This window comes from Berghia stephanieae, chromosome 1 (assembly GCF_034508935.2).
Source record: "Berghia stephanieae isolate SIO BIC M18660-M18661 chromosome 1, UCSD_Bste_1.3, whole genome shotgun sequence".
NCBI lineage: Eukaryota > Metazoa > Mollusca > Gastropoda > Nudibranchia > Aeolidiidae > Berghia > Berghia stephanieae.
Window position 1 is genome coordinate 8,313,108 of NC_088360.1, and position 14,735 is coordinate 8,327,842.

At 36.0% G+C, this 14,735-nt stretch overlaps 1 protein-coding gene across 6 annotated transcripts in view; it reads left to right on the plus strand.

Moving 5' to 3' along the window:
* The first annotated feature begins 2,651 nt into the window (after positions 1 to 2,651).
* LOC144967250 (HHIP-like protein 1) overlaps positions 2,652 to 14,735 on the plus strand; it is a 31,226-nt gene continuing 19,142 nt past the window's right edge. The window contains exons 1-2 of one of the 6 annotated variants that reach the window (XM_078904251.1): positions 3,930 to 4,465; positions 4,971 to 5,422. The gene's annotated coding sequence lies outside the window, so the exon portion shown is untranslated. Of the gene's footprint in view, positions 2,829 to 3,929; positions 4,466 to 4,516; positions 5,423 to 12,492; positions 12,619 to 14,735 lie in introns of those variants that run through there. The other 5 variants (XM_078904284.1, XM_078904261.1, XM_078904273.1 and 2 more) reach the window with 5 other exon arrangements.

The window sequence follows — 14,735 nt, forward strand, 5'->3', positions numbered from 1 at the left end:
CTTTGTTTTCTTATTTCTTTTCATAACATTAAATTACGAACGTATAAGATTGCAGGATTACGGGCCAGCGTGGCTCAGCGGTATGGTTTTTGCTTCGTACCCAAATGATACAGAGTTGTACTACCATCCGCGCTATGTGGCCTTGAGCAAGTCACCTAGCCTTAGCTCGCTTTGCGGCGCTGCACTGCGGCTGACGCCTGGGTTATTCCAGTCTTCCCTTGGAATAAACCCTTAAGAAAAATGTCCCCTTCGGGATGAATAAGGGGAATTATTTTATTATTATTATTTTTTAAATTTTATATTCTGCTATTCAAAGTTTTGAGCTGTGCCTAAAGTCTTTTAAGGAGCTCTGGTAGCTCAGTGTGTAAAGAAAATACTATAATCAGCTTCGGTCTCGGGTTCAATTAAGATATCAAAAAATTTGTCTTGATCCACTTGCCAACTCAACGGTGATTGGGTAGCTTGGTTTGTTAAATCAAACGGAAAGCAGCAACTTTGCTTTAGACAATCATCCTTTCCAAAAGTAGTAAACAATTATTATTGTCCGTTTGGCCCAACAAAAACAGGGACAAACTCTGGATCCATGGAACTTATGACTCTTTGAAGCGAAAACAAAGTTAATATCAGTTTATATTTCACTCAATTTGAATATACATCACTATGAAAATATACTTGATTGATAAAACGTCTCATAGGTATGAAATTTAAAAGCATATGTTACAGTGAATGACATAATCAGTCGGATGGTGAAAAGGTTTGAACTGAGATATTGCCATGTTTAGTTAGAAGGTCAATTTTTATCAAAAATGAGTTCTTGCCATAAATGATTAAATCAACCCTTTTTGAACATCTTCGGGAAATATCAAAGCTTAATTTCACTTCTAAATATTTTTTACTGCTAGTCAAGTTGAAAAAAAAATTGAAATTTGAGAAAAGTTGCTGGATACCTTCCCCATACATCTGATCGTAACTTCATGAAAAATTACCCGATTTACTTCAAATGAAGATTAAAATGCTCTGGTGAGCACATTCTTTCAGAAAAAGCAAAAAAAAAAAAAAAAAATAAATAAAAATAAAATTCAAATCCAAAATTTTCTCCTTCCTACTGATTATGTCATGCACTGACACATATAATACCTAATTTCAATGTATTTTTCTATCGTGTGTTGTCCATCTTAACATACGACTGACGTTGATCATAGCAACATGCGACACTTTTTATATACCTGCTCTTACTATGTTTTGATATTATCTTAAATTCTGGACTGCTTATCATTATTTTACGCAAGAAAATTAATGGAACGGTTCCCGTGATTTTTCATAATAATTCAATACCTTTATACGACACACGGCACATCAATAAACGTTTGTTACAGCTTCATATGGGCACTGGTGATATAATATAACAATTATGGCAATGGTTTTTATGACGATGATGGTTATGATGATGACGACGACGACGACGACGATGATTATGATTATGATGATGATGATGATGATGATGATGATGATGATGATGATGATGGTGATGGCGATGATGGTGATAGTGGTGATGGTGGTGGTGTTGGGTTGATGGTGATGGTGATGATGATGATAGTGGTGATGATGATGATAGTGGTGGTGGATGTGGTGGTTTTAGTAGTGTTATTGGTCGTAGTGGAATTGGGGATGACAATACGTCTTCTGACACTACGTATTAACAAATATTCCCCAGAAGCGTAAATCATTTTACGATCGTCGTGTCAAAATGATGTCATTATGCCGGTATTTTTTAAAATGACCAGAAAATCTTCCTTCAAATTATATCGATCGATTTAAATGACTGTCATCTTGACAAAACTCTCAACACAAATATATTATACATATGTGTTTGTATAAATATATGTATTATCGCCTTTTACAATGTTAAAATGATGCGCTTCTCCGGGTATAATTAATTACCCAACAGGTTACACGTAACCACATTTCCAATCAATTATATACACATGGCTGTTGGACGCCCTGCACTGTCAAAATTGAGTTTTATGTAGCACAATATCCACTAAATGTGCTCAAAGCGTTTTACAAGGGGTCCCTGGTCAACAGCAACATTTAACATGTAGGACGGGACATGACGCCTGTTAGGCGATATTACAATTTTTTGGACAAAGACAACGCTGTTAACGGCCAGGTACTCATTTTACACCTGAGTACGGTGAGAGAATGTGAGTAAAGAGCCTTTTCCAAGGACTCAACTATGCGCCGAGCGCGAGGCTCGAACCCAGGACCTTCCGATCCGAAAGCGAGGGCCATACCACTAGCCCACATAGCCGCAAAACCACTAGATACTTACATACATATGGGTAGAATGAGGTAATTTGCGTGTGATCTGCTAAACCCAACAACAAAACACAGGAATTTAAGTTTACCATCGTCATCATCCATTTTATCTCTGGCTGGCCACGCTTATTGCCGCTTGTCTTTAAAACTAGGTCAGGCATTGTACTTACTCGACTGTCAACGCCAATCTTATAGCAAGCAAACCAGAGGAACAGACATGGTAAAGAAAGGTCATTGTGCTTAACACGGTTTAATAAGCTTCAATGAATCGGTGGAATGTAAAACAACAATGTATCTTATATCTATCTTCTTTTCTTCTTCTTTTTCTTTTGGTTTTGGTCATTTCCTGAAGATCCTTTTACTTGCCTACAAGATGTGCCATGTATTTCTGTGCCGTCTGTCAGGATTTTTAGTGATGTGCTAATGTTAAAACTGCCTTTGTTATTGACTGATGAAGGGCTTTGAACCCGAAACAATGCGTGTTTGGTATTTTGGTCTTTTTCGAAGCTGTAATATGTATTCATTTTTTGTTCATTCCTTATTACACTCCATAGTAGGCTTAGTTAGTAACACTAACAAGATGAGTAGCACAGAGAGGGCATTGCTTGATTTTAGCTTCTTAACTCTCATAATTCTTTCGTGAACGGCTTGGCTTGACAGTTACACCTATAATATGCGGCTATGTGTCTAGTGGTATGACACTCCTTTGGATCGGAAGGTTCATGGTTCGAATCCCGCTATGAGTGGCGCAGAGTTGAATTCTTGGAAAAAGCTCTTTACTCCAATTCTTTCGTGATCTCATCGTACTCGAGTATAAAATGAGTACCTGGCCGTTAACAGTTTTGTTTCTGTCTCGATAAAAGAATTGTAATATCGCCTAACATGTGTCATGTCTCGTTGGACATGCTATGTGGTGCTGTTTGTTAGGGACCCCTGTAAAGCGTGTTGAGCACATTTAGTGGATATTGCTCTCTCTTTCTCTCTCTCTCTCTCTCCTTCTCTCTCTCCTTCTCTCTCTCTCTCTGTATATATATATATATATATATATATATATATATATATATATATATATGTGTGTGTGTGTGTGTGTGTGTGTGTAAATCGTCATTAATTTTGTTATTATCATTATCATTATTATTATTATTATTATTATTATTATTATTATTATTATTATTATTATTATTATTATTATTATTATGATTATTATTATGATCACCATAATCATGATCATCATCATCATCATCATCATCATCATCATCATCATCATCATCATCATCATCATCATCATCATTATTATTATTATTATTATTATTATTATTATTATTATTATTTAAGTTAAAGCAATATGAAATAGACAAACTTATTTCATATCTAATCGAAGTCCAAAACTCAAGCGTCTTTCTTGAGCTTAATCCTCTTATTGGTTGTTGGCATTTCAGTTGTGGCATTGGTTAACATCATTATTACGTGAAAAGGCCCAAACACTTGACGGTGTGTGCGAATGTTTCCATCTGTTTTTATCGATGATTAATCGAGAGTCTTGTACTAGTCCACACACACACACACATACACACACACACTCACACAAGGACATACACACACACACACTTACACAAACACACAGTCCCACACATACAAGCATACGCACACATAGTAAAATGCCCAGAAATTCACTACAAGGTATGAGGAATGTGTCGTTGACATACCCTGTAACAAACCCGTTGATTTCCCTCTTCTTCTAGGACTATTTTGCGTAGCCCCTTTTTATCCTATAGATAGTATGCAGATGACGTCACTCAGGCCTTTGTTATTGTTTTTGCCATCCGCGTTTGTGAGTTGTTCTCACTACACTGTATTAACCAGACTACAAAAGTTCATGGTTACACAGAGTTTGTGTGTTGGTCCGTTATACTTCCGGATGGCAATGTTGTGAACTCCTTGGCCAAGCGCATTCTATCTATAATGTGATACATTGCTTGGTGTAAGTGATGAAACATCAATAATGTCCTTCTTGAAGAAGCAAATCAAAAGCGTATTAATAATAGTATAATATTAATTTTATTGTTTTCCATTCTCGGACTTTCAGTTGTTACGTTTCATAGTGGATGATTTTGAATTTCATGAATGCTGGAATATGGAAATCCTGGTGAGACATGTTTTATCATAAAATGGACGTTGTTGTCGTTTTCAGTTCTCAATCTGGTGTTATGTCTGAGCAAGGTTAAATTTTAAATCTTGATAATAAATAATTAGGTTTAGGTTTAATGTTTTATTGATTAGAATACATTAGTTTTCTGGACTATAATAATAATTGTAAATAAATGATTGAAAGAAGAAATAAAATAATAATTTTGTAATAGGGCAGAGAAGTCTGGACGTCACATCTTCCTCTCTTGCGGTTAAAAACTCATTGGAAGTGTGTAACTAACAAGTACTGCGAGGACTAACATATCGAATCATAAGGTGGCATAACTATTTTAGTATCAGGGTATAAAGGCAGAATCTTATTATTAAGGGACGTAAAAGAGAGAGGATGGATGATCTTTATTGACGATCAGCATTTATCAGTTGCACAAGGGATGTATCCTGTCCTCGGGGGGACTAGTTTCATATACCGTAAAGATCAACACTTTTACAACCATCATTTCCAGTATCCTTAGACACAGCGAAACAAATAATCAAAACAAATAAGAGAGAAGAATGGATGAACAGTTGGGCAATGAGCACCACGGGTAGATGTATGTTTTCCCATATGACCACTCCTGTAAAGACTGATTGCCTAAATAAGCTCAGAAGACACCAGCAAAGCATCATCTTTCAACTAAGAACACAACACATACCGCTCAACAACCATTTAAGCAAAATAACAAAAGACACATCCCCTTCCTGCCCCCTATGTCAACACCCCAATGAAACAGTAACACACCACTTGCTTGAATGTCAACCTCTTGAAGACCTGAGATGCACATTCCTCCCACCAAATCCAAGCATCAGTAACACACTTTATAGTCACCTGGAACAACTACAAAAGACATCTAACTTCTACGTCATGGCACAAGACCGAAGGGCTAGAGCTCAGGTGGTCGCTGGTTCGGATAAGTAAGTAAGTATATACCGTAAAGAAGAAAAATCCTGAAGTATGGTACTGTAGCCAATGAAAAAAAAATCGGCTTAATGTCACTAACAATTCTAGTGTACGAGCCAATTGGATTCAATAGTCTGATGTCACGTCGCCCAGCAACGGCGAGCAGCGTGGTTCTAAACAAAGAAAATCGGTATTTTTTTATTCTACATGCTGGCTAGACCTTTTCATATGTCATGTGATCAGAATGTATAAAAGTCAAAACATAATCATATTTATAATGTTTTTCTCCTCTCGATACACTTTTATGCTCGTCAGAGAAATATTTCATAAGGGCGTCCGCCATTGTTCCAATAGTTTATAGCCAGTTACTAAGTTACTTTGCGTCATTAGGGGGAAGTGACGTCATGACTGTTGAAGCGTATTATCATTAAAATCCATCAGAAGGTTGCGAAGATATCCACGTCAACGCGTCGGCACGGGTTAAAGTAGTGTTCAAAGAAACAAACGATTCTATTGGTTGAATTATTGATTACAACTCACAATCAACTTTTCTCCGTGATCTTTGTTTTCTTTTATGACAAAGTTTCTTTGGTTAGTATCAGGTTTTTAGTTAAACACGACGTGGATCAATCAAAAATTGGTTCAACCTGATATGGTATCTGATCGTAACCATCGTTATGTTATAGATAAAATGAAGTTGACGTCGCTCGGGTCGTTGTTATTGTTTTTTGCCATCCGTGTTCATGAGTAATCCTCACTAAATTGTATTAACCAGACTATAAAGGTCCATGGTTACACATAGTTTGTGTGTTGGTCCGGATGGCAATGTTATGAGTTTCTTAGCCAAGCGCATACTATCTATAGATAGACGCATGAAGACCAGTTTTCAACACATTCTCTCTCACAGATTCATGTGGATTTTTAATCGAAATATATCCCGTCTGAACGTTTCATGTTAGAATTTATCAAAAGATAGCTGTCTTCGGCAGGCATCGGACAGAAAAAGACTGCTTACCGTTAGCCATATAGATAGAATGCGCTTGGCCAAGGAGTTCACAACATTGCCATCCGGAAGTATAACGGACCAACACACAAACTCTGTGTAACCATGAACTTTTATAGTCTGGTTAATACAGTTTAGTGAGAACAACTCACAAACGCGGATGGCAAAAACAATAACAAAGGCCTGAGTGACGTCATCTGCATACTATCTATAACGTTCGCTATCTGTTTCTAACAAGAAAACATAATGGGATTAGTATTCTGCTGGATAGTCAAGTTACATTACACGCGACGTTTGGTGTATGATACTGAATATTTCAGTCACATAAATAAGTTATATAACTCGTTATTCGCCGCTTGCTACTTCTGATGTATGGGCTTATCCGGCATGCGCATATTTGCAGGTCTGACAACCGAAAACAATTATGGGCTTGTTTAACATTTTGCGTTAGTTTGAGAGTATTTCTCTTACTACAATGAGCCCATAACCGATTTCGGGTTATCAGACCTGCAAATAAGTGCACCTCGGCTTACATTGTTAAATTGTACAGCGTCGTACACTTTCATTAAATGTGGAAAGTGATTTTGATCCGGGCGGACGATTATTTCGGCTTTGAGGAATGTATTTTGTTTGTGTGACAAGTTCATAAAGTCTTTTTTTTTTCCTTTCTCATGGACAATTTAGCAAGTTCGAGAAAAATAAGGTGTTGGGCGTATGACAAGCCTGTTTCTCTGTTTGACGTCTGTCGTAAACACATGCCAATCAGCTGAAATAGTCCCCGTCTTCCAGCATTTAAGTTTAGTTCACTGTTTTGTTTTTTTTTTCAAATTATTTATTTATTTATTTACTTGTTTTTGTTTGTTTGATTGTGTTTTGTTTTTTGTTTCCTTCTGTTTTTTTTTTGACACATGCGGTATAAAAATTATACCTGACGCGTACAATGAAAAGTCGAAACATTTTGATAAATCCTCACAAACTGGAATAATTAGGTTGATCGGCATATAATGGAGGAAGCTGTGGTTAAAATGCTGAGGGTCGACAGCCACGAATATAAGATTACATGGATGTAAGATAAGATTTAGAAGCTAATTCATTCGGAAATGATCTTTTAATCTCAGTGGCGCGGCTAGTCTTAGTTAACTTATGGCCTGGCATTTCCCTAAAAATTAGCTCCCAGTGCAAGCTGACTAGAAAAGAAAAGCAAAATGTGAATTGTCGCTATTAGTACTCAAGGAAACCAATAACCTCATTGGTGGAACTCTTGAATAAAATCACGATTCACTTACTTTTGGTGGTCCTCCCCTTGTATTATAGTTATAACCTTTTTTTTTTTTTGCTCACTGTCGGGCTATGATTTTACGAAGGCTACGGGGTCAATACGATATTCAACTTTTATTTTATAAGTCGATGTTTTGAAAATGCGTGAATCTTACGAAACATACAATTATATTTATTGCATAAATGTTTCTATTAACGACTCTATGTTGCAATGTAAAGACAACAATAATATTATTAGTTATTATCAATGTCGAAAATGTTAATGAACTTCCCCTTGTCCAAAAGGATGTGTATGTATTTACATTTCATCAGTACACCAATAGCCTACGTAAAATAGAGGTCTCGTAATCATAATATATTCAATATTATAATAGTATTGTGTGTATCGTATTGTTATGAGTCAACGCGGCCATCACACATTTCTTCGATGTGTTGTGACTTCCTGCGACCATGCAAATCAGCTGCTCCGGGGACATTTTGGCCTGTAATAATAACAATAATGTTATTGTTAATATCTTGTCCCTAATGTGTCTATCTCACTTGCTTACTTTTTTTTAATGAAAGTCATCATAGGTGCTCAGTCACCCATGACGAGTAAGAATTTAGTTTTACTGTTACAATCTAATGTTGGATGTAACTTTGTTCCATCCTAGAAAGAGGAGAGCTAACGCTACGAGAAGATACATTCCTTCTTTGAGCCAATGGTCACAGCCCTAGCACGCTGACTCGCGAAGTGCGTGTGCCTCGTTAAGTGTTTGCCCTAGATACGGCTGTCGCCTGCCTTTCTGTTTATGGATGTGTATGTTTATGTGTATGTTTCTATGTTTACATTTAGTGTTTGTGTGTGTGTATGTGTGTGTGTGTGTGTGTGTGTGTGTGAGAGAGAGAGAATAAGTAGGAGTGAAATATCTGTTCGATGTTATCGTTATCATAATATAAGTATATTATAGTTATAACAAGTGTAACTAAATGACAAATTGCCATATTTATGGACAATAAAGATCTATTATTATTATTATTATTATTATTATTATTATTATTATTATCATTATTATTATTAATTATTATTATTATTATTATTATTATTATTACTATTATTATTATTATTAATATATTATTATTATTAATATAATCTGTTATTTTAACATTTATTTTGGGGTTGGGTGGGTCGGGGATAGATAGACAGATAGGTAGGTAGATATATATAATATAGCGAGAATGGGAGTGAGAGGAGGGGGGTAGAGGAATAGAGATAGATAGATAGATAGATAGATAGATAGATAGATAGAGAAGAGAGAGAGAGAGAGAGAGAGAGAGAGGAGAGAGAGAGAGAATAAGTAGGAGTGAAATATCTGTTCAATGTTATCGTTATTATATAACGTCATAACAAGTGTAACTAAATGACAAATTGCCATATTTATGTACAATAAAGATCTATTATTATTATTATTATTATTATTATTATTATTATTATTATTATTATTATTATATTATTATTATTATTATTATTATTATTATTATTATTATTATTATTATTATTATTATTATTTTTATTATTATTATTATTATTAATATTAATAATAAGAAGAATAAGAATAAGAATAAGAATATAATCTGTTATTTTAAAATTTATTTTGGGGTTGGGTGGGTCGGGGATAGATAGACAGATAGGTAGGTAGATATACAGAATATGGCGAGAATGGAAGAGAGAGGAGGGGGGTAGAGGGATAGAGATAGATAGATAGAAGATAGATTGATAGATAGATAGATAGATAGATAGATAGATAGATAGATAGAGAGAGAGAGAGAGAGAGAGAGAGAGAGAGAGAGAGAGAGAGAGAGAGAGAGAGAGAGAGAAAAAGTAGGAGTGAAATATCTGTTCGATGTTATCGTTATCATAATATAAGTATATAGTTATAACAAGTTAACTAAATGACAAATTGCCATATTTATGTACAATAAAGATCTATTATTATTATTATAATTATTATTATATATTATTATTATTTATTATTATTATTATTATTATTATTAATATTAATTAATTATTATTATTCTTATTATTCATTATTATTATTATTTATTATTATTATTATTATTATTATTATATATTTATTATTATTATTATTACATTATTATTATTATTATATTATTATTAATTATTATTATTATTATTATTATTATTATTATTAATATAATCTGTTATTTTAAATTTATTTTGGTTGGGTGGGTCGGGGATAGATAGACAGATAGGTAGGTAGATATATATAATAAAGCGAGAATGGGAGTGAGAGGAGGGGGTAGAGGAATAGAGATAGATAGATAGATAGATAGATAGATAGAAGAGAGAGAGAGAGAGAGAGAGAGAGAGAGAGAGAGAGAGAGAGAGAGAATAAGTAGGAGTGAAATATCTGTTCAATGTTATCGTTATATATAACGTCATAACAAGTGTAACTAAATGACAAATTGCCATATTTATGTACAATAAAGATCTATTATTTATTATTATATTATTATTATATTATTATTATTATTATTTATATTATATTATTATTATATAATATTATTATTATTATTATTATTATTATTATATTATTATTATTATTATTATTATTATTTATTATTATTATATAATAATAATAATAATAATAAGAAGAATAATAATAATAATAATAGAATCTGTTATTTTAAAATTTATTTTGGGGTTGGGTGGGTCGGGGATAGATAGACAGATAGGTAGGTAGATATACAGAATATGGCGAGAATGTGAGAGAGAGGAGGGGGGGGGGGGGTAGAGGGATAGAGATAGATAGATAGATAGATAGATAGATAGATAGATTGATTGATTGATAGATAGATAGATAGATAAATAGATAGATAGATAGATAGATAGATAGAGAGAGAGAGAGAGAGAGAGAGAGAAGAGAGAGAGAGAGAAACAGGGGGGGGGGGGCACACAAAATTAACTAAATGTACTCACATTCCTCAATTGTGTGTGTGTGTGTGTGTGTGTGAGAGAGAGAGAGAGAGAGAGAGAGAGAGAGAGAGAGAGAGAGAGAGAGAGAGAGAGAGAGAGAGAGAGAGAGAATAAGTAGGAGTGAAATATCTGTTCAATGTTATCGTTATTATATAACGTCATAACAAGTGTAACTAAATGAATAATTGCCATATTGATGGACAATAAAGATCTATCATTATTATAATAATCTGTGGTTTTAAAATTCATTTTGGGGTTGGGTGGGTTGGGGATAGATAGATAGATAGATATATTGTTAGGTAGATAGGTAGATATAATATAGCGAGAGAGAGAGAGAGAGAGAGAGAGAGAGAGAGAGAGAGAGAGAGAGGGGGGGGGGGGATTGGGGGGGGTGGAAGAGGGATAGAGGCAGATAGATAGATAGATAGATAGATAGATAGATAGATAGATAGATAGATAGATAGATAGATAGATAGATAGATAGATAGAGAGAGAGAGAGAGAGAGAGAGAGAGATGAGAGAAACAAGGTGGGGGGGGGGGGAGGGGGGCACACAAAATTAACAAAATGTACAACTCAGCGTCTTCCATGTTCAACTCAATCTCTAAAATATCTCAGATCTTATTAGTACTAGCCTACTATAGATCTAGAGATCTCATGTGTCACTGATGGTTGTCTATAACATGTGGGAACAGATCTCCACTCAATACTAAAATGAAAAAGACTAAATTTCAACAAAGAGACACTGATGGTTGTCTACAACACATGGCCCAATAAAAATACTAACTAAACAAAGTGTACACACACACGTGCCCAGTTTAATTAGACCTCCCCTCCCCTCCCCCCCCCCTCTAGTCTAGCCAGGCGAAACCGGCGGCCAGCCAAGGAGCGTGTTGCTAACACGCGCTAACAAATCACTAGGCAAGTGTGGTGTGTGCCACGCGAACGGCGAGTTGTCCCTTCTAGTCGGAGCTCCTCTTTCTAGGGTTCCATTAAAATATGCAAGTTGTTGGATATGTCAATAGCAGAGTTCAATATTATATGAGGAGAGAAATCATGTGTTTATTGGCGTTTATGCTGTGTTTAATGTGTGTAGTGTGACAATATCAACCGTTCGTTTTATGAGGTTATATTATGGAGTCGGAGTTTTCAAAGGTGTGTTTTTTATTTTTTGGTTATTGAATCCCTTCCCCTCATACTCCTCTCTCTCTCTCTCTCTAGAGATAGAGGCAGATAGATAGATAGATAGATAGATAGATAGATAGAGAGAGAGAGAGAGAGAGAGAGAGAGAGAGAGAGAGAGAGAGAGAGATAGAGAAATGAGAGAAACAAGGTGGGGGGGGGGGGGGGGGGGCACACAAAATTAACAAAATGTACAACTCAGCGTCTTCCATGTTCAACTCAATCTCTAAAATATCTCAGATCTTATTAGTACTAGCCTACTATAGATCTAGAGATCTCATGTGTCACTGATGGTTGTCTATAACATGTGGGAACAGATCTCCACTCAATACTAAAATGAAAAAGACTAATTTTCAACAAAGAGTCACTGATGGTTGTCTACAACACATGGCCCAATAAAAATAATAACTAAACAAAGGGTACACACACACGTGCCCAGTTTAATTAGACCTCCCCTCCCCTCCCTCCCCCTCTAGTCTAGCCAGGCGAAACCGGCGGCCAGCCAAGGAGCGTGTTGCTAACACGCGCTAACAAATCACTAGGCAAGTGTGGTGTGTGCCACGCGAACGGCGAGTTGTCCCTTCTAGTCGGAGCTCCTCTTTCTAGGTTCCATTAAAATATGCAAGTTGTTGGATATGTCAATAGCAGAGTTCAATATTATATGAGGAGAGAAATCATATGTTTATTGGCGTTTATGCTGTGTTTAATGTGTGTAGTGTGACAATATCAACCGTTCGTTTTATGAGGTTATATTATGGAGTCGGAGTTTTCAAAGGTGTGTTTTTTTTTTTTTGGTTATTGAATCCCTTCCCCTCATACTCCTCCCACTTCTATTTCTCTCTCTCTCTCTCTCTCTCTCTCTCTCTCTCTCTCTCTCTCTCTCTCTCTCTCTCTCTCTCTCTCTCTCTCTTTGCTCTGTCTTTATCAATTGTAGTTACTTATACAGCATTCTCTCTCTCTCTCTCTCTCTCTCTCTCTCTCTCTCTCTCTCTCTCTATCTCTCTATCTATCTTTCTCAAACATTACACACATTCTTTTATTTTTATTCTCGCTTTCTTCTTCTCTTTGTTTATCACTTCGTCTTCATTACCCCCCCTCCCTCTCTCTCTCTCTCTCTCTCTCTCTCTCTCTCTCTCTCTCTCTCTCTCCCCCCCTCTCTCTCTCTCTCTCTCTCTCTTTCTCTCTCTGCTCTGTTCTGTCTTTATCAATTGTAGCATTGCATTCTATTTAATATTCCATGATGTGCAAAGGATCTATTTTTGTTCGATTTTGTTTAGGCCATATATAATTTGTAATTATGAACATACGTAGGACGAAAGTAGACTTCACATAACTGGAAGGATAGCACTGTCATAAATCGACCTTGACCTACAATTCCTTTAAGCCCCTTGCGATATTTATTTATTGTCATTAAAACAAATTATGTTCTTTTAACGTGAGATATCCAAATCCTCCAAACTTTTCGTTCTTCTATTATAAAAAAAAACAAACAAAAAACAAACAAACAAAAAACACACACATAAAAGTCTTGTCCCAAGTTTCTTAGGCTACTCAGTGTTACTGTGCCGTGTCTCTTTTGGTAGCAAAGTTATGCAATGTTAACGTGTTAGCATGACAATGATCTTAAATTTCTGGTCTCTCTGTTGTGCCCTTGGGGGAAAGCCTCTTTACACATTACTCTACTCGACTCAGGAATGGATGAGCACTTGACTTTGGACACTGACGGCTATTGTAAGAATGCTAGTATTAAGGAAAAAGATGCCAAACTGTTTGAAATTGACGTTTGGTTTTAATTGGTGGGGGGTGGGGGAGTGGGTGGTATGCGTTGGGAACCGCATTGAGCATGGTAAAATCACAGCGTAAAATATTTAAATAGATGTTCATATTCATTCAATTCATAGAGAAGCAAATCTCAGTGGACACGTTTTCTTTTTTTGCTAAGGTAACACTACTACACAGCATATGATAAGACTTATGTTTACTGTTTTTGGTTACCTAATGTAAATAAACAAACATGAACATTTATAATTTATATAGCGCATTTCTAAGTGTTTCTACCGCATCAGGGCACATGGAAACAAATTCCATTTCATACAGTACAAGTCGCCTGTTAGACTTCCTTTATTGACCTAACAGTCTTACAAAAACCCGCCAATAGCCAGATATGCACTCACACCTGAGTCGAGTTGAGCATTGCCTTTCTTAAAAACACAACACCAGGACTAGAATTTGAATGTTTTACGATCGTTGTCACTTACCCGATAATTATCGATCACGCTTTACATCGATTAAATAGAGCTTTTTTATATAGAGCAAAATCCACTAAATGTGCTCAAAGCGTTTTACAAAGGGTCCCTGACGAACAGCAACACGTAACATGTGGAACGAACATGACGCCTACTAGGCGATATTACATTTTTTTCCCGACAGAGACAACGCTGTTGACAGCCAGATACTCATTTTACATCTGAGTACGGTGACAGAATGTGAGTAAAGAGTCTTTTCCAAGGACTCAACTATGCACCGAGGCTCGAACTCAGGACCTTCCGATCCGAAAGCGAGTGTCATACCACAAGACCACATATCCGCATAACCATTGTGACAAGACTAGATTTAGTACTCCTGAGCCATCGAGGCTACACAATAAATGTGAATGTGGCTCTGAGTTGGCGTGGTTGGCAAATTTGACAGTGAGGTTCGATCCCCAGCCGAGGAAGACACATTTTTCGGAATGGTTTTTTTTTCTTGTATGTATTTCTTCTTCTTCTTCTTCTTCGTTCCCGTCACGTCACATGGTCAGTCAGGTTTGGTGAATGAAGCCCACAGTGGTCCTGAGGTCGTCCACACTGCCGTACAGCTTCTTTGAGTATGGGGTTGGGTCAGGCCAGAAGT